The sequence below is a fragment of the Rana temporaria genome, chromosome 7 (genome assembly GCF_905171775.1).
Source record: "Rana temporaria chromosome 7, aRanTem1.1, whole genome shotgun sequence".
NCBI lineage: Eukaryota > Metazoa > Chordata > Amphibia > Anura > Ranidae > Rana > Rana temporaria.
In genome coordinates, this window is record NC_053495.1 from 23520466 (window position 1) to 23546186 (window position 25721).

The following is a 25721-nucleotide window of genomic DNA, read 5'->3' on the forward strand; positions in this document are numbered from 1 at the left end:
ATCATGCATGGCACGGAAGGTTCCCCTGCTTAAACCAGCACATGTCAAGGCCTGTCTTAAGTTTGCCAATGACCATTTGGATGATCCAGAGGAGTCATGGGAGAAAGTCATGTGGTCAGATGAGACCAAAATAGAACTTTTTGGTCATAATTCCACTAACCGTGTTTGGAGGAAGAAGAATGATGAGTACCATCCCAAGAACACCATCCCTACTGTGAAGCATGGGGGTGGTAGCATCATGCTTTGGGGGTGTTTTTCTGCACATGGGACAGGGTGACTGCACTGTATTAAGGAGAGGATGACCGGGGCCATGTATTGCGAGATTTTGGGCAACAACCTCCTTCCCTCAGTTAGAGCTTTGAAGATGGGTCGAGGCTGGGTCTTCCAACATGACAATGACCCGAAGCACACAGCCAGGATAACCAAGGAGTGGCTCTGTAAGAAGCATATCAAGGTTCTGGCGTGGCCTAGCCAGTCTCCAGACCTAAACCCAATAGAGAATCTTTGGAGGGAGCTCAAACTCTGTGTTTCTCAGCGACAGCCCAGAAACCTGACTGATCTAGAGAAGATCTGTGTGGAGGAGTTGGCCAAAATCCCTCCTCCAGTGTGTGCAAACCTGGTGAAAAACTACAAGAAACGTTTGACCTCTGTAATTGCAAACAAAGGCTACTGTACCAAATATTAACATTGATTTTCTCAGGTGTTCAAATACTTATTTGCAGCTGTATCATACAAATAAATAGTTAAAAAAATCATACATTGTGATTTCTGGATTTTTTTTTTTGATTATGTCTCTCACAGTGGACATGCACCTACGATAACAATTTCAGACCCCTCCATGATTTCCAAGTGGGAGAACTTGCAAAATATCAGGGTGTTCAAATACTTATTTTCCTCACTGTAAATTGGCCCTTTGCTTACACACATTTTTCTTTTTTTCTAGCACGCTTGTAGTAAATTTGGTTCCCAGATACGTGCATTATTTGTAGTTAAAAATACATTCATTTTTTTTTGTTCTTGGTCATATACATACGTATTTTTATCTCATCTATATTATTTAGTATATTTTCCGAGCAAACTCAGAAATTCTGACACTGATTAACACCTGATTCATTAGATCGAAAGCTCTGAGTCTGTGGTATTGAATACGAGTGGGAGATATCTGTGTTAAGGTAGGTGTTTTGTTGCTTGTTGACATTTGACTATATTGCTGATTACTACAGTCACCCACATTTTTTTTTTTTGCAAAATACGTTGTTTTTGTATTTATAGCAACTAATTTTATTTCCCAGAATGCGATTTTTTTCTATTCCTGTAATGAAGCATGTATATTTTGTACGCTGGTGTCGAGATATCATAAACAAGTACATTATGAACTGTAGGGATGAATTCTGCATCAGCCAATAAAGCCAAGCTCAATGCAGATATAAAAGGCACAAATTAAAGACGTATTAAACCTAAAAGCAAACATTTTTATATATTGCAGCTTACCAATTCTTATGCCCTGTACACACAATCACTTTTTGTGATGAAAAAAATGAAATTTTTTATCATGAAAAAAAATGAAATTTTTCCAACTTCATCATTAAAAATGATGTTGCCCACACACCATCGTTTTTGAAAAATGATGAACAAAGTGACGGCACTCTAAAGGGGAAGTTCTATTCGCCTTGAGGCTGCTTTTAGCTGGTTACTTGTTAGTAAAAGACGATTCATGCTTTTTTGTCTGTTACAGCGTGATGAATGTGCTTACTCCATTATGAATGGTAGTTTTACTTCCCGTCTCAAAACTTGCTTCTGGGCGTGTGCGGGTTTAAAACGTCATTTTTGCCCACACACGATCATTTTTTATGACACAAAAAATTACATTTTAAAAAATTACATAAAAAATTCAAGCATTTTCGAATTTTTTTTTTGTCATTTTTCAGAACACATAAAATGACATTTTGCTCACACACGATCATTTTAAATGACATTTTTTAAAATGTAATTTTATTTCATCACAAAAAGTGATCGTGTGTACAGGGCATTAGATGTGATGGCTGCATTCGTTTTCTTTTTTTTTGGGGGGCTTTTTTCTATTTTTATCTGGTGATCCAGCCATCAAGTCTGTTTTCTCACAGCACAAACCCTGCAGTAGAATGTATACATGGATGAGACAAGACACTTAACACTTGCACGGGCAATTCAATCGATCAGCTTTTATTTATTCATGTAAAGCCCTTATCCCCAAAAAATAGCTGTAACTGCTTATAAAGTGCAAGCAGGAGTTTGACTTCAGTTTGTTAGTGAAAAGGAGGCGGGTCCGAGGTCCACAGTGCGGCTAGGGAGCGAGCATGTTTGGGTACTCCCCTAGTAAGCAGCTGGGGGGGTACTCAGGGAGGAGTCAGGAGCGTCGGCAGGGGATCCCAGAAGAGGAGGATAGGGGCTTCTCTGTGCTAAACCACTGCCCAGAGCAGGGAAATACAACATGTTTGTTATTTAACAACAACAAAATACTTTAATATCGCTTTAAGGCAACTCCTGTTATAGAGTGACAGCACTCTGTCCTTGTATCCTAATTGTGCTCCTGCGTTGTTATCTTGTCACATAGACTTCTGATGGAAACTGCAAATGGACAATTTTATTGTACAGGCATAGTCCACGGTTGCATAGGTAAAAACTCTTCCACATCTAGGTGCTATGTCCCAATGATTGTGTCTTAGGCTGCGTCCCGAGATCACAGCATTACCTTTATTTGAACTACTGAGTTAATAAGAATACTGAGCATGCTACGCAGACCTTAAAGCGGAGTTCCGACTTAAAAAATAATTAGTCAGCAGCTACAAATACTGCAGCTGCTGACTATTAATAATCAGACACTCCTCTGTCCCAGGGTCCAGCGATGTGGTCACACAAAGCCCTGCTCCTCTCCCCCTCCGCTCTGTGGCGCCGGCATCACTACTGTGGGTGCCCGGCTGTGGCTTCACAGCCAGGCACGCACTGCACATGCATGAGCCATGCAGCGCACTATGACTGGCCAGGCAATCATCTGGGACCTGTGATGTGTCCCAGATGATTGTCGAGAGCGAGGGGGGAGAGGTGAACCTTCTTTCGAGTGACGCAATGCTCTGGGAGAAAGTGGGAGCTGTAACCCTCTAAAAAGAGGGTTTCCGCTCCCCCTCCAAAAAAATGACATGCCAAATATAAGGAAAATGCAGGAAACTGCAGGAAACTGCACAGTCAGTGTGGATGGTGGAGGGACTTCCAGCTGATTGACAGCCTCAGCTCTGTTCATGTGTGCTGTGTGCAGGGGGGGGGGTGCGTCCCTTTCCTCCAATCAGCTCCCCTCCCTCACTGAGCTCTGCAGAGTGTAACTTTAGCTCTCCGCCCCTTTTATTCTGGCAGCTCAGACAAGCTTTATAACTTTTGGACTTTGAACAGATGTAGAGAAGGGAAGAATGCAGAATAGATATAGGAGGATTTGTTTAATTTCTGCGCCACCTGAGGCCAGTCACTTCACTGGGTCTATGTAGGGGGTTTACAACCACTTTAAAGTGATTGTAAACCCTTGATTAATTTTTTTTTAAACCCCTGCAAGACAAAGGCATAATGAGCTAGTATGCATAGCATACTAGCTCATTATAAATTACTTACCTTACATTGAAGCCCCCGCAGCGGTCCTCGTCCCCTCCTCCGGTGGCGACATCTCTCCCGGGGTTACTTCCGGGTATCGTGGCTCTGGCACTGTGATTGGCCAGAGCCGCGATGACGTCACTACCGTGCGTGGGAGCCACCGTAACGGCACAAAGACTGAAGCAATGGCATATACGTGCCATTGCTTCAGTTTGCCCCAGTGCGCATGTGCCGATGACATCAGGGGACAGGGGATATCTCCTAAACCGTACAGGTCATGGAAGCATTCGAGTGTAAGATAGGCTATCTGGGATATCAGGGTTAAACAGCACGTTTAGTAAGGGTGAACACGGGGAGACAAGAGAAAATTGATGGGAATTTTTTTTTCCATATGGAGAGAGAGAATAACATCGGGCCCAGGCATAAACTTCTAAGTAGGCTTATGGAGGAATCCTGACCTGTCCAAATCATAGAGCAGGGATCAGCAATATTAGAGAAAGAAAACCGCCGCTCCAGACAAATGCACTTCAGCGGTGAGTATGGTTCAAAACCCGATGGGTGCAGGCAATGCACAAAGCATAAATAAGAGGGAGGAGATGATGGACAGCCGCACTCCAATAAAGTGTAAAAAATGGTGCCTTTTATTCCAGTAAAACGAAAACTACAACAGCAAAAAAAACTGCAAACAGTGGGGTAACAAAGCTGACGCGTTTCACATCGATGACCGATGCTTACTCATAGCTACAAGTAAGCATCGGTCATCGATGTGAAACGCGTCAGCTCTGTTACCCCACTGTTTGCAGTTTTTTTTTTGCTGTTGTAGTTTTCGTTTTACTGGAATAAAAGGCACCATTTTTTACACTTTATTGGAGTGCGGCTGTCCATCATCTCCTCCCTCTTATTTAGGGATCAGCAATATATTCTTCATCAGCTGCGATGGGGTTGAGGGGAGGGAATTTTTATTTATTTATCACTACTTGGTTTAGTAGAGAAGCTTTTATTATTTGAGACAATGAATGGTCTTCTAAACAGGGATAGCTGGAAAACATAGATGTGTAAAATCGTAGTAAGGTGTGTCGCAAACTTTGGTAGCATTAGGGAAAACTAATTAGCAGTCACACAATAACCACATTACCTACTTAGTACGCACAAAATCTTGCATTCAAAGTTTCGTATTGCAATGCAGAAATAAAGGCTGCTTTTATGAGTAATTCCCTTTTTTGTTGTTTTGCATATTTCTTCTGTACCAGGCAGGTTTTATACGAAATGACTCAAAACATGCGCTTGTTTCTCACACGGTGTGAAACTGTCCCTCCTTAATTACTTTTTTTTTATTTTTGACAGCAGAGCCTTCTATTAATTGTGTCCCTGTACTCGGGGTCCTTGAATCACTCCATTAAGACTACAGTTTAGGACAATAATCGGCTGCTTTCGAAGGTCCCGATCTGTAGAATACAGTCTCTCGCTGAAAGATGTTTTTGCCTATATTTTTTTTCCAGACCGAGCTCGCATTTCATCATCTGTTGAAGTGCATATGAAAAGTCACTGACTCTCAATCCATCTGCTGTTATTATTTTCCGCTGATAATTGGCTCGAACAATGCAATGTCTGTGTCTGCAGCCTTTGAAACTGTTATCCCCTGTTTATTTTCTGGAGGTCCTGTTCTCCTCCTACCTTTTCTGATGCTTTATTCTTTTTAATGTTATTTTTTATCTCAAGCTGTTGGCTGTTGCAATAATATATAGATTGATGCCATTACTTATTTTTTCCTTAAAGAACTCCCATCACATTACAAAAGAAATCAGTTGTGCCGATAGCTATTTACTTGGGTCAATCTTTTTGGATTCAAAGACATGGCTTGACTAAAATATTGCTGCTCTTTTTTATTTTTGACCAGCATCAATCCCAGTATCATACCAGTGACCACCACGTAAGCTTCAGGCTGGTAGGGTTTGTAGACAATATAATAAGAGTTTTCAAATCTATAAAATTTTGCATTTTGAATCTTAAAATTTTTTTATTCACTTTCTGTGGTCTAAGGTCACCAAGACAAATAGAGAGGGCAGATCTCCTCAATGGGGGTACCGACGTTGAGTGAATGATAATGTTCTCTGATTGGGCAAGGTGACGTCACCACCCCAGCTCTCTACCTCCTCAAATCAGAAAGCGCCTTGCATTTATTGAGAAAATGCAAAGCATTCTCTGAATGGCGCCCATGCTAAGCGGCCAACCTCTTGTGTTCAGTAAGCAATTGAGCAGCCTTTCAGATGGGAACCCGGAACCTAATGGAGATCACTGGAATAGTGGTATCTACTACAGTGATTTCCAGCTGCTAGAGGGATTCCACAGGTATGGTATATGTAAAGTTACATATGTAACTATGTAAAAATTCCATGCCTTCTTTATCCCCTAATTGTGGACCTAAAACTTAGCCTCCTAAATATGTGTCAAAACTTTAACCTTATAGTATAACTGAGTGTCCAACTCCAGTCAATATTTTTCTGATAGAAGATCTAAGCGCTTCCCAGAGTCTCTGTCCCCATTGTAAAGATATCCATCACCTCCTCTTCCTGTGACACTCTTCTTGTGAACAGACAGCAGTAAAAAACTGAGTGTCTAGGCACTCTACACAAAACTAAACAAAAAGTTTGGATTTCAATTTGGCTTAAACCTCAGCAGATCTACATTAATGCTTCTTTGCTGAAAGTAGCATGGTGTCCTATGCAAAGGTTGGTGCTGGGTAATTCTAACTCTTGTCAACAAAGCCTTTAACCAATATGGACCTTTAACTAAACTGTACCCCACAAGAGCTGATGGATCTACCTGAGAGATGTGGGCTGACTGAAGGTTCTCAGGGAAACAGAGCATGGCAGAGAGAGGAGCTGGTAATTTGAGATGGAGTACGTTGCTCTAGCTGGACCTATATCACACCGCGATACTGGAGGATAGTCCCATATGAAAGCAGGTGACTAGGTAGGCAGCAGACATGTATAGTCAGGATAAAAGCCAAATGTCGGGGCAGATAGTGGACATGGATAACCAGGATACTAGCTAGAGGTCAGGGCAGACACAGGACATCTAATCAGAATATAAGCCAAAGCTTAGGGGAGGCATTGGATATGGATAACCAGAAAATTAGCCAGAGGTCGTGGCAGGCAGTGGATAGGGATAGTCAGGATTACAGTTCCCACCTCATCCCTTTAAAACCAAACACATTACACAGGTCCAATGCAGGTTAATTAACTGCAATAAGCACTAAGTGAATTTAATATACCACCTTAATCAGCCACATAACGTGTGTAATTAATGTATGTTAAGGGATGAGGTGGAAAGTTAGAGTACAAGTTAGTGATTGGCACACGGTCATTGAATGCAGGTTGGATACATTGGAGACACTTATCAATAGATTGCCAGCTAGCTAGTACCAAGCAATTGGGGAAGTAAATTGTGCACTTTCCCAAATTATATTTTCCCGGTCAGAAGGAAAAGACTGTACTAACTGCCCACCACCAGGAGGCAAGTCTAAAGCCTAAAGCCTAGTACACATGATGAGAATATCGGACGAATGATCTTCCTTTTTTTTTTGCATCTAGTCTAATCCATAATAACTGAAGTTACAAAAATTCTCGTGCAACAGAATACAACTTCAGAAATTATGTAATGTGTTGTATTGTATTGTAATGTATTCTTTCGTTTCTGAGCATGCATGTTCTTGCTCATCTAACTTTTTCAGACGAATACTGTCCTGATTACGCGAAAATCGTACGTTCTGGTATTGTCTGTGATCGCGTTTGTCCCTTCGTGTCATGATCGGATCTCGAAAGCTGTGTACCAACAATCAGATTATTGTACAATCGCTATGAAAGTGGTATTTTGTGCCCAATTTTCTGATCGTGTATACTAGGCTTTGCACTGATTGGCCATGGCCAGAAGCCACATTAGTTTGCTGCAGCTGTGACACTCCAGGTAAAGCTAAGAGCCCTGTGGCAAAAGCCAGCTGCATTGGCTTCCTGATGCCAAAAATAACTGGTTCAGCTTTTTCTGGTACAGCTTGTGTTCACCAGGGGAAACATTCAGTGTCGAGATTTAGCAAAAACCAAGGGAACAATTATGCATAATTTGACATTTAGCTGACAAAGATCAGACTGACCAAAATATTCCCAGACACTGATTTCATTTTCTTGTTGATTGTGCACACCTTTCCTCCAAAGGATTGTACAGAGCACAACATCAATCACTGGTTTGGACTGTTAATAGTATTGTGTTTCTGCGTTCTGTGGACGTGGCTGTATCTTAGCCTTCTGTAAACAATTGTAAACACATGCAGCATTAGGCATTAACCTTTAACACATTTTCTTATGTTATTCCTGGCAAATATTTCACTCTGTCATTTGTGTACATGTTTGGACCCTCAGTGTCTTTTTATTGCCTCACAAGCTGTAGATTGTAACACGATCCGGAGCTGAGTGGTGAGTTGTATTGCATGATAGACATAAACAAAGGCATTTCCATCTCATGAGCAAGAAGGTCAGAGACCTGCCCATTCTCCACGTGGTTACTGACCACTATAAGCGCGCAGCTGTTGTTTTCTTGGTTTAATTTTCAACAAGTGGTTTTCTACACATAGGCCCAGATTCTCAAAGACTTACATTCTCTCCAGATACGCCGTCGTAAGTCCGAATGGGCGCCGTCGTATCTATGCGCCTGATTCATAGAATCAGTTACGCATAAATTCTGCCAAGATACGAGCGGCGTAAGTCTCCTACGCCGCCGTATCTTGGGTGCATATTTACGCTGGCCGCTAGGTGGCGCTTCTGTTGATTTCCGCATTGAATATGTAAATGAGCAAGATACGCCGATTCACGAACGTACGTAAGCCCGTCGCAATTAGTTACGCCGTTTACATAAGACATACGCCGGCGTAAAGATAAAGCTGGTCTCTAGGTGGCGCAGCCCATGCAAGGTATGGACGTTGGAACAAGCGTATCTTTTTACGTTGTTTACGTAAGTCGTACGTGAATGGGGCTGTGCGTAGGTTACGTTCATGTCACAGGCATTGAGCCGGCGTATCTTTGGGCGTAAATACGACGTGATACTGAGCATGTGCGCACATGCGCCGTTCGTTCGGCCATGCATCTACATGGGGTCAAGCTTAATTTGGGTGGCAGTGATGGGCACTGATGGGTGGCAATGATGGGCACTGATCGGCACTGGTATGTAAAAGTGATAGGCGGCACTGCTAGGTTTCACTGATGAGGCACTGATTGGCACCAATAGTGGCCATTGATAGGTGGCACTCGTGGGCATTGATAAGTGGCATGTTATGTACTGGTGAGCACTTGCAGTTGGCACTGGCAGGTGATACTGGTGGTCACAGATGAGGTGCCTGTGTCTCTTCCTCTTCGGAGACCGATGTCCCTTTGCACAGAAGCCGGTGATTACCGATTAGCGAGCTTCTGTTTTCATCACGTGATCAGCTGTCATTGGCTTACAGCTGATCAGCCTCTTACTCCGATCTGTGATCACCCAAGTCTCATTGACTCAGTGACCACTGCGCGCTTCCTGCAGGGGGCGCGCGGGGAGCGTGCAAAGGAGAGGACATCTATTGATGGGCCCCCGATAAAGTAGGTCCGCTCTGTAACCGCCATTTAGCTATAGCGTGGATCTAAAAGAGTTAATAACATTCAATTACAATATGACTTGTGTCGTAATTGTATATGCTATATAACTTATTTTTTTATTTGCTTATTTTGTTTTCCCCACGAAAGTGGCTTATTGTTGGGTAAAACATGTCAGAAGAGGAGGTCCAAGGCCGGGCTCCATGCTTGTTCTAGAATAATACATTTTTAGACTTTACAATGGACAGCCAGATGTGTTTCCTTTTATTTGTTGCCATTTTGGAGTGGTCCACTATAGAGGCTTTGGAAGCAACGAAAAACCATGACTAGTCTACATATTCCTCTCGGCATATTGTGCTTGGCCGTCTTTGCAGAATTTGTAAACAGTAATGTGAACAAGTTTTGATTTTCAAGTTTTATGCTTTTGGGGAACTTTGGTGTTTTATAAGGGACCACAAGAAGTTATGTCATCCTTGAAAAGAAAATTTCACTTGCCTGCAGAGTTGATTCAATTCTTGCTTCTGTACGGTTTTAGAAAGCTTCAGCTCTTTCATCACCTGAAAAAGGGATTTCTGCAAAAGCCTTCCCTCTTGCCGCAGGTGTGCATGTCTACAGATGTCAACGTTTTATCTTCAGGCTAGGAACGCGTGGGTCATCTCACGACCATCATATCATTGATCTGTTATAGAACAGGGATGGGCATCCTGGGGCCCCTCCAGTCAGGGGGCTACAAGTCCCAGCATGCCCTGCTCACCAGGAGTAAGTTCTTGCTGTGACTTGTATTCCTTTGCCACTGTTCTTTATTCCCCCCCCCCCCCATATCGCCATTTATATTGAGGTTCTTAAAAAAATCTTACATCAAACCTTTAAAAAGATAAACTGTAGTATTTATACAGTTTATTTAAAGCTGTGTATATATAGTATATATGACTGTGCTCAACTCTACTTTCATGTGGAATTTTTTTTTATTATAATATATTTTATATAATTGTGACACAAGTCATTTTGTAATTGATTGTTATTAAAAATTACCTTTCATTTTTAAAATGCAGCTCTGTCATTTTCTGTAGCATGCAATGAAATATGGCTGCCTGGAGGTGTTCTGAACACAGAATGTGTACAGAACGCCCCCCCCCCCCCCTATGTAATTTCCTGCTTGTGTCATTGGCTCACTGACAGGAGTGGCCCGGTTCATGAGGGGGCGGAGGGGCACCTCTCCCCTAGTTTGCAGCGCCACCCCCCTAGTTAGCATGCACGGGGCGCTGGATTAATGCCTTTCTGTTTTTTTTCAAGCACATGCTCTAATTGGCTTGAAAAAGGATGGGCTCAGGGCGCAGAGCACTGCTCCCCAAACCCTCCTACTTGTGCTACTAGCGAATCAATATTCTGTATAGGTTTCTGGCTTCCCCTCCCAGCTAATCAGGGTTGGTGGCAGATCTAAAGAAGACCGGGTTGGCCGGGAGGAGAAGCCAGGGAAGCTATGACGCTGTGACCTATGGAGGGGTGAGTGCGGACCTGGGGGGGTTTGTTTGAAGCCCCTCCAAAAATGTTTAGCTGCCACTGGTTACTGATTTTCCCAGAATTCTGCACTAAGATACATATCAGATTTCAGGCATCCCCAGCAACAAAAATTTCATTTTTGGCAAGATACTCCCAATAGGAAATCACAGCTACAGGGATGCAGGTCCTGCCAATTTTACTCATTAGAGCCCTGCAGGTGAAGCAGCTGGTTGATCATTTAAGCATAGTTTAAGCCTGTCTTTTTTTTATTAAGCATTTACAAATTTTGCGGCTTCTCAGCCTGTTTCCTCCTGCAATACACGGGTTGCGCTGCACTTTCTGAATGGTCCTGCTGTCTTATGGGACCTGTGTGTCTCCCATAAGGCAGCTGGGGGGAAGGAGGAGGGACTAGGAATTTTGTAGATCGCTGCGATCACCGCGCAGTGATCTTACCCGTAAGTGGTAACGGGCACCTGGTTTTGACAGCTATCTGCTCCCCCCAAAAAGTGCCAATTGTGGCAGTGGAGGGAGGGTGCGAACAAGCGGAGCTTCCCCTTTTGGGTGGAGTTCCACGTTAAGAAACCACTCCTATTAGATACACTTACGACATGGACACACACAAACACACAGGGATTTCTTCAGCATAACAAAAGGTGGGAATCTGGAACAAAGTTTGTTAAAATACCTGCAATGTACATTGATTACCCAGGGGGGAATGTTTTTTTTTTTAACAAAAGTGGAGTTACTTTTAAAGCCTGACTGCAGGCTTAATATTCCCTTCCTTTTCCTAGCCACCTTCCGCCGGCATTGCCAGAAATTATATATATATATATATGTATATATCCAGCATTCGTGTATGTTACATTTTTTATTTTATACTTTCCTTTTACAAAGTCTTCAAGCCAGGCACGTGACACTGTGGGGTCCTCTTTATGTGATGCACATGAAGCCCCTGCACTCACAGTATGTCCTTAGTCTTCTTCAGAGTTGAGTAAATCTGGATCTCATTAAAGCGGGGGTTCACCCTTAGAGGGCACTTTTCCCCCTTAGATTCCTGCTCGTTATTACTAGGGGAATCGGCTATTTATTTTAAAATATGTGCAGTACTTACCCGTTTACGAGACGCATCCTCTCCGTCGCTTCCGGGTATGGGCTTCGGGAATGGGCGTTCCTTCTTGATTGACAGGTTTCCGAGAGGCTTCCGACGGTCGCATCCATCGCGTCACGATTTTCCGAAAGAAGCCGAACGTCGGTGCGCAGGCGCAGTATAGAGCCGCACCGACGTTCGGCTTCTTTCGGCTACGAGTGACGCGATGGATGCGACCGTCGGAAGCCTCTCGGAAGAATGTCAATCAAGAAGGAACGCCCGCTCCCGAAGACCCATACCCGGAAGCGACGGAAGAAGATGCAGCTCGAAAACGGGTAAGTACTGCACATATTTTAATATAAATAGCCGATTCCCCTAGACCGAACGAGCAGGAAGCTAAGGGGAGATTTTTTTTTTTTTTTTAAATGGGTGAACTCCCGCTTTAAACCCAAAAGCTCGAGGACATCTTGTGGTGAAGGACAGGTACTGTGGGACTTTTTTAAAATGTTTTTATTTTTACTATATAACAAAAGAATAGCTGGGCTTTAACATAAATCCCTATTAATACTTTGCAACAGTTGCGCTTCACTGCTACTTCTCCAGCATAATGTTTTTTCGCTCCCCTGTTCAGTTCATTAAGTGAAGGAAGTTCTATGTCATTCTATTAGGGCAGGGGTGTCAAATTTAATTTAATTGCGGTCCGCATCAGCATTATGGTTTCTCTAAGAGGGCCGTTCTATCTGTAGCCCCTGACCATCAGAAGACAAGAGTCCCACCTCTCCCTTTCATCACAGTGCACCCCCCAAACCATGTGCTGCTGCCGTGAAAAAGCTGGGAAGCAGAAATTGCAGAGTAGGACCAGAGGAGTGCTGAAGTCAGCTGCCAGAGTCTGCTGAATGCTGAGACCAGGGGAGGCAGAGACAGGGGGGTGCTGCAGCTGCACAAAGATGTGCAGTCTGGAGGAGGTCTGTCCTCCTTTCTGTTGCTCACTGCTGAGACTGGGGGGGTGGGGGTGGCAGAGACTAGGCTCGCTGTGGCTGCATGGAGAAGCACAGGATCTGGCAGAGGAGTTCTGTCCACCTCTCTGCTGCCGTCTGCTAAGACAATGTGGGGGCAGAGATGAGGGAGGTGCAGCAGCTGCAGAAGAGGGCCTTGTGTTTGACACATGTGTATTAGAGGCTTACACAGAGCCGATTACTCCATTCTGGACCAATTGCCAAAACCCCAGCGCTGCAAAATGAGAGGGGGGTGATGAGTCACATGCTTCTCAATGCGTAGAACTAATGGATATTACTGGGCATGTATTACTGGGAAGGTGACTTTAAAGAGGATCTGCAGGTTTGCTTGAAAGTAAACCTGTGGTGATAGAAATAAAAACAAATAAAAAACATTGCTGACTAGTTTGCAGTCTCCAGGGTTCTGTTTTCAATCGTGTCTTCATAGAGTGGCTCCTTGACCTGGAACAAGCTTGCCACCATTGAAGTCTGGAAAGCCTTAACTCCCATCCTGTTTAATTGTTTAGTGAATGGGCTACTTTACACTTCTTTTCAGGACATGTCTGTGGGCTAGGTCTGAATAAAAAGATGTAGACCCTCTACATTCCTAGCTGAGCTTGCTTCTGGAGTGGTCCTCACATCCCCTTATATACAGATGACCACTAGAGGGAGCATTGACAAATGTGTATATCAATAATCAAAACCTGAAACAGCAAGAAAAAGTTTTTTTTTTTTGGTTTTCTTTCCTTACACCTAGAAAGGAAAGACGATCGGCCAATTCCCCCATCAACACAGTCAGTGTGTGGGGAGTCTTCCCCGCTGGCAGAACACAATGATTACTGCTAGCGACTTTGACCACTGGCAGTAATTGCATGCAAAAAATGATCGATGGATCGACTTGGGTACAATCAGTCTGCCCACACATAGATTGAAATTCGACTGATCCCTGCTGAACTGTCCAAATTTCTATCCTTGTATGTTCAGCTTTAAACACATCAGATGTTTCAGGTAACTGTTAAAATAATAACTCCTGCATGAGGTCTGGCTGAAAAATTAGCATACCGTCTCCAAATTAATCATGTGTTTGAAATATTTAAGAAAATAAACTGTTTGGGATAAAAAGCTTTATATTTCATATAATACAGTATATTTTATTATGTTCACGTATTAAAATATGTTTGTTTGACATTTTTTTCCATGTATTATTGGTTTTGAATGTATGCTTCTGTTTTTAATGCGGTATTCCACCCAGAAATGGAACTTCCACTTATCTGGTTCCTCCTCCCTCCAGGGTCAGGTTTGGCACCTTTCAGGGGGGAGCAGAGAACTGTCTAATACAGGTTTTTGCTCCCATTTCCGGCAAAAGATCGCTGCAGTATCCACGGATATCTACGCCATGTCTGGCTCTTCCTCCACCCCCCACTGTCTTCTGGGAGACATACAGGTCCCAGAAGACAGCAGGGACCAGTCAGAACGCTCAGAGCGACTCGGGAATGCGCAGTAGGGAAACAGGCTGTGAAGCCACAAGGCTTCACTTTTTGATTCCCTTACTTAAGATGCCGTTGCCTCCACCTGGGAGCTGAGGGATGGGTCTGCTTCGGGTGAGGACATTGCGGGCGCTCTGGACAGGTAAGTGTCCTTATTTTAAAAGTCAGCAGTTGCAGTATTTGTAGCTGCTGACTATTTTTTATTTATTTTTTTGCAGGCTGAACTCCGCTTTAACCACTTCAGCCTCGGACCATATTGCTGGTCAATGGGCCACTTTTTGCGATTCGGCACTGCGTCGCTTTAACTGACAATTGCGCGGTCGTGCGACTTGGCTCCCAAACAAAATTGGCGTCCTTTTTTTTCCACAAATAGAGCTTTCTTTTGGTGGCATTTGATCACCACTGCGGTTTTAATTTTTTGCGCTATAAACAAAAATAGAGCGACAATTTTGAAAAAAATTATATTTTTTACTTTTTGCTGTAATAAATATCCCCAAAAATATATAAAACAATTTTTTTTTCCCTCAGTTTAGGCCAATACGTATTTTTCGTAAAAAAAAAATCTCAATAAGCGTTTATTGATTGGTTTTCGCAAAAGTTATAGCGTCTACAAAATAGGGCATAGTTTTATGGCATTTTTATAAATATTTTTTTTTTTACTAGTAATGGCGGCGATAAGCGATTTTTATCGGTACTGCGACCTTATGGCGGACACTTCGGACACTTTTGACACATTTTTGGGACCATTGGCATTTTTATAGCGATCAGTGCTAAAAAAATGCATTGATTACTATAAAAATGCCACTGGCAGGGAAGGGGTTAACACTAGGGGGCGAGAAAGGGGTTAATTATGTTCCCTGTGTGTGTTCTAACTGAAGGGGGGGTGGGACTGACTTGAAGAAATGACAGATCGCCGTTCATACATTGTATGAACAGACGATCAGGCATTTCTCCCCCTGACAGGACCGGGAGCTGTGTGTTTACACATACAGCTCCCGGTTCTCGCTCTGTAACGAGCGATCACAGGTGCCCGGCGGTGATCGCACCCACCGGGAATGCGCATCGGGACCAGGGGCGAGTGGGGAATGCGCCCCTACTGGCTGGTATAGCTACGTGATCTCGCGCAGCCGAGCCGACCTGTCGCTTATAACTGCGGCAGGTGGTCGGCTAGTGGTTAAGTAGCCAATTTTATATCCTTTATGAATAATTTTGGCTAATGGTATGCAGTTTTAAGTATAGGCTGTGTTTGAAACATATGTTAAAGTAAACTAAATTCAACCTGTGAGACATTTTGAATTTTAAAAATGTATTACCTCAAAATAAGCACTGTTGATGTGCTTTTGCATTTATTGGGCAGAAAAATATCTTCTGTGTGCCCTTACGATCCTAGTTTCAGTTGGTTTTCAACCACTTAAGACCCGGGCCAATATGCAGGTTAAGGACCTTGCCCCTTTTTGCGATTTGGCACTGCGTCGCTTTAACTGACAATTGCGCAGTCGTGCGACGTGGCTCCCAAACAAAATTGGCGTCCTTTTTTTCCCACAAATAGAGCTTTATTTTGGTGTTATTTGATCACCTCTGCGGTTTTTATTTTTTGCACTATAAACAATAATAGAGCGACAATTTTGAAAAACATGCAATATTTGTTACTTTTTGCTATAATAAATATGCCCAAAAAAGATATAAAAAAAAAAATTTCCTCAGTTTAGGCCGATACGTATTCTTCTACCTATTTTTGGTAAAGAAAAAATCACAATAAGCGTTTAACGATTGGTTTGTGCAAAATTTATAGTGTTTACAAGATAGTTTTATGGCATTTTTATTAATATTTTTTTTTTTACTACTAATGGCGGCAATCAGCAATTTTTTTCGTGACTGCGACATTATGGCGGACACATCGGACAATTTTGACACATTTTTGGGACCACTGTCATTTTCACAGCAAAAAGTGCTATAAAAATGCATTGATTACTGTGAAAATGACAATTTCAGTTTAGGGGTTAACCACTAGGGGGCACTGTAGGGGTTAAGTGTGACCTCATATGTGTTTCTAACTGTAGGGGGGCGGGGCTGGATGTGTGACGTCATTGATCGTCTTTCCCTATATCAGGGAACAGACAATCAATGACACTGCCACTGTGAAGAACGGGGAAGGTGTGTTTACACACACGCGATCGGGTCTGCGGGTCCCGCGGTCACGGAGCTTCGGACCGGGTCGCGCACGCCACCCACGGCTGGACTCTTAAAGGCGATGTACCTGTACGTGCCTGTGCCCAGCCGTGCCATTCTGCCGACGTATATGTGCAGGAGGCGGTCCTTAAGTGGTTAAGCACTTGACTTCCTAACATTTAGGACTCATGCACACTGGACATTATAATAACATTATAAAAACACCAGTAGCTTTGCCGTAAGTTTTTCAATGTTTTTTTAGCATTTGTGCAATATATTTTTTTAGCAATCTTCTGCGTTTTTTTAGCGTTAGTGTTTTTAAGTGTTTTTTTTTTTTTTAGTCCATGGGATCAAAAATGTTAAACTTGGTGAGCCGAGTTTTTGAGCGTTTATCAGCGTTTTTTGACGTTAGAGGGTTTTTACAGGATTTTTCACGTCGTTAAAGCCCACACGCGATAATTTTTTACAACCTGAAAAACGACAACGTTGAAAACGTAGTGAAAAATTAGAGCATGTTCAAAAAAAAAATTGCCCAGTTTTGATGCCTTCAGTGTGAATCTACAATTTTCATAGTCATGAAAATAAAGAAAACTCTTTGAATGAGAAGGTGTGTCCAAACTTTTGGTCTGTACTGTGTATATATATATATATATATATATATATATATATATATATATATATATATATATATATATATATATATATATATATAATGTAATGTCTAAATACCACCCATTGCTGATGTTGAGTGAGCTGGAATATCACTCTCCCCGACCAATTTTTTTTTTTTTTTTTAAGTACAAATGAGATACAAATACATTTTTCTCCTCGACTTAGGGGGTGATTTGCTGAACAGAGTTGTTTGCGCCAGCTATCTTGTGCTCATATATAACACTCAGCCACACTGACTGACAATAACTGACGGTTATTGGAGAATTTTTATTTTGTTCAATACAAACTTTTTTGATGTACATCTCAATGGAAGTGATGGAATGAGGAAGAATCAACCATTGGGTGTTCATTAAAATACTTACTAAACACTTTTAGGCGTATGCCAAGATGACAATTGTTAATCATTGCTGATCCCGCTAGCTGTTACCCACTCATTTGATTTGAACTTATAGGACGATAGGGTGGTCTTAGATGCACCTTTCAAAAAAATAAAAATATATATCTATAGATGGAGAGAGAGAGACAGATATATATATATATATATATATATATATATATATATATATATATATATATATATATATAGTATACATACATACATATACTCATACAATACACTAGGGTTGATTTACTAAATCCGAAGAGTGCGAAATCTGGTGCAGCTGTGCATTGTAGCCAATCGGCTTCCAACTTCAGCTTGACAAAAAAAAGGAAGCTGATTGGTTTCTGTGCAGAGCTGCACCAGATTTTGCACACTCCAGTTTTAGTAAATTAACCCCAGTGTGTGTGTGATCACAAGTTGAGACAAGTGTAAACACTGTTAAAGTTTTCAGTAATATGCATGTCCAATCAGAGATTTACATTTGATTGTTTTTAGTTTTGGTAAATGTCTAGAATGCCTCTCGAGATTTAATTGCTATCCATGGCTCAGTCACTTTCCGTCCTGGTAACAATGGTGTCACTAAATAGGAAGTGATAGAAATATTCAATAAGGCATACTTTTCTCCACTTCCTGTCTGATGAAATGTTTTGCCACTGTGTCTCTCTAATAGATCCTCAGGTAGCAGTAAAAAATTGACTAGGGTCTTGATCCATCCCCACTGTTCAAAACAAAAACAAAAAAGGGCTGGACAAATTGTAAAATGGCTGAACAAACACTATATAAACACTATATAAGTCACATCTTGTTTCCCTCACTCACTAGTAGGGATGAGCTCTGGCGTGTTCACACACTCCGCATGCAGAGCCCACCAGGAAGTCTGCACGGCGCTGCGCTAACCACAGGCAGGGAGACATTTCCCGATCTCTGCAGCCGAGCACTGGGACAATGTCTCCCTGCCTGTGATTAGCGCAGTGGCGTGCAGACTTCCTGGCGGGCTCTGCATGCGGAGTGTGCGAACACGCCGGAGCTCATCCCTACTCACTAATAAGAGTACATTGCCATCTACAAGGATTAGCTGTGGTCTGGTGGTGGCTTTTCTTTTCTTTTTTTTTCTTTTTTTTTTATAGGTGACATTAAAGCCCCTATGTCTGGAATAAGGGAAATATGTATGTAAAAATTTCATTACTACATCTGTCAATTGTTTTAAATGTTTTTAATTTAAGTTTTTATTTAATCTTTAGGGTATATAATAAATGTGCAACCATGAGTGGATACATTTAGGTGATTTTTAAAAATTAGTTTGCCATAATCAAAATCTGAAAGTTACACCTTCATGTGGAGGCCTTTTTTTTTGTTGGTGGTGTGTATGTGTTGGGGGGGGGGGGGGGGGGGTTAGGTGGGTTGTACTATAAATACAGGCTATATTAGTACTTGCCCCTTTACTATAGCTTCCCTTCTCCACAGCAGAGAACAATAATCAATACACATGCATAGCTCTATATTTTTTGAGAAGTTTAAGGGCTCATGCACACAACTTAAAAATGTCTCTTTTTTTTATGTGTCCATTCACACATAGATGTTTACAGAAGTTTTAGAAGAGGAGCGTTTACAGGCTGAAAACAAAAAAAATCAAAATCACCACAGCATTCAGGAGAGGAGCTTTTGAGCAAAAAAAAATGCAAAATGTGCATAACCACTGGACGCATTTAGGCGCATTCGCGTGTTTGCATGTTAATGCATCTAATGGGCAGAATAAATTCTGACCAATATAATGCATTAACGTCAAACGCACATAAACGCGCATGCAAAACATGATTTTTATTATTATAGATGAAAAATTCAAACACCCAGGAGGTTATCGTATTTATCGGCGTATAACACGCACCGGCGTATAACACGCACCCCAATTTTAGGAGGGAAGTTTCAGGAAAAAAACATTTTAAATAAAGAACTTTGAACTTTGAAACCCCCATCATTGCAGCCTCGCCAGTGTCAGATCCCTGCTCTCTCTGAGGGAAGAGGAGGAACGAGTGCCGCTGAATAAGACCACAAGTGATATATAAACATTGCCATCATTGCAGCCTCGCCAGTGTCAGATCCCTGCTGTCTCCAAAAGAAGAGAAGGAACGAGTGCCGCTGAACCACAGAGCCGTGATCTTCTGTGTACCGGGCGCTCCGTGCCACTGAATTACAGAGCCGCGATCTTCTGTGTACCGGGCGCTCCGTGCCACTGAATTACAGAGCCGCGATCTTCTGTGTACCGGGCGCTCCGTGCCGCTGAATTACAGAGCCGCGATCCCCTGTGTACCGGGCACTCCGTCACCCACAGCCACGCCTCCCGGCCCCGCTCTTATGATAGACAGTTGCTCAATGCGTGGCTGTGAGTGACGGAGCGCCCGGCACACAGCAGATCATGGCTCTGTAATTCAGCGGCACTCGTCCCTCCTCTTCCCTCGGAGACGGCAGGGATTGGCGTATAACACGCACCCCTAATTTTCCCCTTATTTTCAGGGGAAAAAAGTGTGCGTTATACGCCGGTATTTCCGAAAGGCAAATCCACTTTGCACTGCAAGCGCACTTGTAAAGCTGCGTACACACGGCCGTTTTTTGGGTTCAAAAAAGGGTCTAGAAAAAGCGACGTTTTTTTCAACCTGATCATTAAAATGGCCTTGCCTACTACACGATCGTGAAAAAAAAATGCTCTAGCAAAGCGCGGTGACGTACAACACGTACGACTGCACTATAAAGGGGAAGTTCCATGCGGATGGCGCCACCCTTTGGGCTGCTTTAGCTGATTTTGTGTTGGTAAAAGACGATTTGCGCTTTTCTGTCTGTTACAGCGTGATGAATGTGCTTACTCCATTACGAACGGTAGTTTTACCAGAACGAGCGCTCCCGTCTCATAACTTGCTTCTGAGCATGCACGGATTTTTCACGTCGTTAAAGCCCACACACGATAATTTTTTACAACCTGAAAAACGACAACGTTAAAAACGTAGTGAAAAATTAGAGCATGTTCCAAAAAAAATTTGCCCATTTTTTAGAACCCGAAAAATGCTCTGAAGCCCACACATGATCGTTTTTAACCACTTAAGCCCCGGACCAATATGCTGCTAAATGCCCAAAGGCGTTTTTACAATTCGGCACTGCGTCGCTTTAACAGACAATTGCGCGGTCGTGCGACGTGGCTCCCAAACAAAATTGGCGTCCTTTTTTCTCCACAAATAGAGCTTTCTTTTGGTGGTATTTGATCACCTCTGCGGTTTTTATTTTTTGCGCTATAAATAAAATCAGAGCGACAATTTTGAAAAAAATTCAATATTTTTTACTTTTTGCTATAATAAATATCCCCCAAAAACATATATAAAAACATTTTTTTCCTCAGTTTAGGCCGATACGTATTCTTCTACCTATTTTTGGTAAAAAAAATCGCAATAAGTGTTTATCGATTGGTTTGCGCAAAATGTATAGCGTTTACAAAATAGGGGATAGTTTTGTTTGCATTTTTATTAATTTTTTTTTTTTTTACTACTATTAGCGGCGATCAGCGATTTTTTTCGTGACTGCGACATTATGGCGGACACTTCGGACAATTTTGACACATTTTTGGGACCATTGTCATTTTCACAGCAAAAAAATGCATTTAAATTGCATTGTTTATTGTGAAAATTACAGTTGCAGTTTGGGAGTTAACCACAGGGGGCGCTGTAGGAGTTAGGGTTCACCTAGTGTGTGTTTACAACTGTAGGGGGGTGTGGCTGTAGGACTGACGTCATCGATCGAGTCTCCCTCATATATGGGATCACTCGATCGATACGCCGCCACAGTGAAGCACGGGGAAGCCGTGTTTACACACGGCTCTCCCCGTTCTTCAGCTCCGGGGAGCGATCGCGACGGAACGGCTATAAACGAATAGCCGCGCCGTCGTCCTGGATCGCTCCCTGCGGGAATCCGCCCACCGCACGCATCGGACCCCCCCACCCGCTAGAAGGCAAGGACGTATATATACGCCCTTCTGCCTGTCCGTGCCATTTTGCGGACGTAAATAGTCGTGCAGCGGGCGTTAAGTGGTTAATGACATTAAAAAAAAGTCATTTTTTAGAACCCGAAAAACGGTCGTGTGTACGCGGCATTAGTCGCTGTAAATATGAGGGGAACATGCAAGGAAAATAAAAAACATAATTTTAGCTTGCACATGATTGGATGATAAAATCAGCAGAGCTTCCCCTCATTTCAGATCTTCCCCTCAGATCTACAGTGACAAGTGCACTTTTAGTGCAAAGTGGATTTGTCTTTTGTAAATAACCCCACCAGTGGGCATGAGCCCTAAGGCTGCATTCACACCTGAGCGTAGGTCGTTCGGTCGTTTTTTCATGCGTTTTTGTCCACGCGTATTCATGCTTATTTGCGCGTTTGCATACAGCGTCGTCCGACCTTTTTGTACTTCAACGTTTTTTATTTTAGCCAATAGGAAAAATGATCATCTTTTCATCACTTGTTGGTAGATTTTTTTTATCTTCTGCCTGGGTGAAATGTTCTATTGATTAAAGCGACAAAACGCCTGTAGCAAACGCTCGTTGTCGCGCTAGTCGCTTGAATCGAGCGTTTCCATTACTTTCTATGGGAAATAGAAACGCTCAAAAATGCCCAAACGGCTCGATTCGCACGACAAAAAAGGGTCCGGAACTTGTTTGAGCTTCAGGCGTTCGGCGTCAGGCGTTTTGGCGTGGAGATGTGAACCATCTCCATAGGGAATAATGTATTTTTTCCCCTCTAGCGTTTTTGAGCGTCGCGCTTCAGGCGACAAAACGCTCAGGTGTGAATGCAGCCTTACCCGTTCTCTACAAAAAGGAAAAAAAATCAATAAACATGACCAACGTTTAAAAAATAAATAAATAAAGTAGCTACAAGTATTAGACTGTGCTAAATGTATACAATAAATGAGCCCTACTGTGCAAGAGTATTCATTTACTTTTTTTATTTTATTTTAACTCTTGAAAACTCCCAAAAAGTTAACAGAAATTCATACTGAAATACCTTTTCTTTACTTCCTTTTTGCGAGACCAATTTAATGCCAGCAATACGGTTTCACAATAATGTGTGTTCTTATTACAATTGAGGTAAAAGAAAATAATAAATGTTACTAATCATAATAATAACAGAGGTGTAGATAATAAGAACAATAGTCATAAAATCTTCCGCCGTTGCCTGTAATTCCAGTGGTGTGAGAACAGAAGGCTGTCATCATCGTTTCCAGCTGTTTCCAATTGCTCCAGCGTGCAGACTTTCCAGAAGTTGCATCCAGCAGAGGAGCCCATCCACTACTCCGGGGCTGTGTGCTCTCCCGGCCGCTCTGCTGATCTCCCGGCCGCTCTGCTGATCTCTCCCATGCTGTCATACAGCGAGGCAGGTACAGCTCTCAGCAGACATGTGAGTTGAGCCAGTTACTCATTTGCTGGAGTGTTTGTGTTTATGCAAAAGTGGGCCTCTTCCTGCATATTTAATCTAGAGTAAGGCAGTGGCTTTTGTTGTGTTTAGACCACATGCCTTTAGTCCTTCCGTACACTGACGCTTGTGCGAAAGCACACACACAGCCAAGAACAGTAACTTTCCTTCCCTTTGGTGGATTTAAAGTCGCCGCTTTGTGCACTCTTTTCACACTGCCGTGCATTGGCAGGCAAACCCCAGCCGCTGACTCTTCTCATGAATGGGTAAGTTTCGCCTTGACTTTTTTCATGACTTTTGTGTGTACCTTTGCTCCCGTATGCTCAGGGCTTTCGCAACATGTCACTTTGCATACAATTGCATGCAGCACCTTTTTTTTGCTGTGGTTTGCAGCAGTCCAACTTTTATTGTAAAAGATTCTAAATGTATATTTGTGTCTCATAACAGCCTGACACCCCCCCCCCCCCTTACTGGTTTAGAAAAATCTTGTTTAGTGACTTTGAAGATAATGCTTTCATTGTTTGCAGGCTCAGGACGGTGGAGACTGTTGCTGAGCCACCCCTGGGAAAATCAGAAGCTCCTTGTATGAAGAGCGAGCTGTCTTCTCATTGGTATCAGCTTCATGTCAGGCACGGGAGTCTATGGCAGAGATCACAGAGGTTCAACAATTGGCAGTGAGAGATTTCTAGGTGAAGCTTTGACAGCCCCCTTTTCCCTTGCAGCTGGCACAAGGCACCCTGGAAGAGTGGGCTTGTCTAGCAGGCATGCGTGTTAACCCTTTCCCAGCCAGACAGCAACTGTTTGATCCAGAGGTACATAACTTGATGCTGAGCAATGTCGCTCAAGCATCTAAAAGCAACTGGGTTTTATCAGAACAGCTGTTTGTAGGGTTAGTTTGATGCCAAGGTGGTGTTTCAGTTATAGATGGAGTCTGGTGGGCTGAGCAACACTGGAGTGAGATTCCCAACAATGTTTCCCAGCTCTGGTCCCGCCCCTTTGAGCCCCCCCCCCCCCACAACAACAGAGGTGTTCCTGATCCCTTTTCCATAATATTATTTAAATGTACAATTCAACAAGCAGTGTGAGTCCCCCACCTTTTAATTGGCACACTAGGCACGATATCACCGATGACATATTATCTCCTAGAAATAGCGTAGATGGTTTAACTCTCCAGCGTGTGCAAAAATGAAGCGCAAATTGTGGGAGGACTGAAACTTGAATTGTTACAAAGGACATTATATTGTCTTTCTTTACTGCCACTACTTATAAAAGCAATTTACAACATCTATATACAAAATAATTAAATATATATATATATATATATATATATTATATTTATTATTTGTATTATGATTTTATTTTAACTTTTATTTATATATATATATTATATTTATTATTTGTATTATGATTTTATTTTAACTTTTATTTATATATATATATATATATATATATATATATATATATATATATATATATATATATATAATTTTATTTTTACACACACATATAAATAAATATATATATATATTTATTTATATGTGTGTGTAAAAATAAAATTTTATATATGTATGTATATGTGTTAAAATAAAATCATAATAAAACTAATAAATAAATATATATATATACTGTGTGCATTTTCTGCAGTATTGTGGTATGTATTTTATGAACTTCACACATATAGTTGCACATGTATAAAAGAATCTTTGACAGCTAATGCCGCGTACAGACGGTCGTTTTATGTGATGAAATAAAACGATGTTTTTTATCTTGAAACAAAACGACGTTTTTCAAACTTCATTTTAAAAAACGACGTTGCCTACACCATATCGTTTTTTCAAAATGCTCTAGCAAAGCGCAGTTACGTTCAGCACGTACGACGGCACTCTGTTCCATTCAAGCTCGCTTCATAACTTGCTTCTGAGCATGCGCGGGTTTAAAAACGTTGTTTTAAACGTCGTTTTGCCCACACACTATCATTTTAAATGACCCAAAAAACAACATTTTGAAAAACGACACAAAAAATTGAAGCATGCTCCAATTTTTTTTTGTCGTTTTTCTGAAGACATAAAACAACGTTTTCCCCACACACGGTCATTTTAAATGACGTTTTTAAAAACGTTGTTTTTTTTTCATCATGAAAAACGACCATGTGTACGCGGCATTAGAGATGTAGAATTTTTATGGCTTTAGGAAACAACAGCGGAAAACAAACTCACTAAGAGCAATGCGTATGAAGCTGCTTTCACATCTCAGCCAATCCCAATGGTACAACGCAGTTTTTGTATGGCAGGGAAATCATATCAAACATAGAATTGTCATATATATTAACTGGGCCTGTCTGTAACTCTGGTCTGCAGTACAGTGAATTGCGGGAAAAGCAGCTTGAATGAACTTGTAGTTTGATATATTGTTATTTAACCCAGTATGCAGCATGGCCAATAGGGGTGATTATTACATATGGGTAAATGAATGAAAACGCATGAAGACATGTTAAATGCGTGTCAGCATACAAAAGTGTATACCATAACATGCATGCAGAACACTTAAAACTGCATGCATTTTCACAATGCATAGCGTGAATTCAGCCTATGGAAGGACATATACAGTCACTTTTTTGCAGGTAAGGCAGCAGCAAAACGTAATTCACATCAACTGTGTTTGAGATTTCAAAACATAATGGAAATGTTCCATCTTCACTGCCTGTGAGCTGAAATTTTGCTGTTTGCCTACTAAAAAGTGTACAACCATTTT

General features: G+C 42.0%; 1 protein-coding gene across 2 annotated transcripts in view; it reads left to right on the top strand.

Moving 5' to 3' along the window:
• The first annotated feature begins 22749 nt into the window (after nt 1-22749).
• Nucleotides 22750-25721, top strand: part of FOXP1 (forkhead box P1) — a 325940-nt gene continuing 322968 nt past the window's right edge. Inside the window, exon 1 of one of the 2 annotated variants that reach the window (XM_040359072.1) lies at nt 22750-23236. The gene's annotated coding sequence lies outside the window, so the exon portion shown is untranslated. The remainder of the gene's footprint in view (nt 23237-25721) is intronic. The other variant, XM_040359073.1, reaches the window with a different exon arrangement.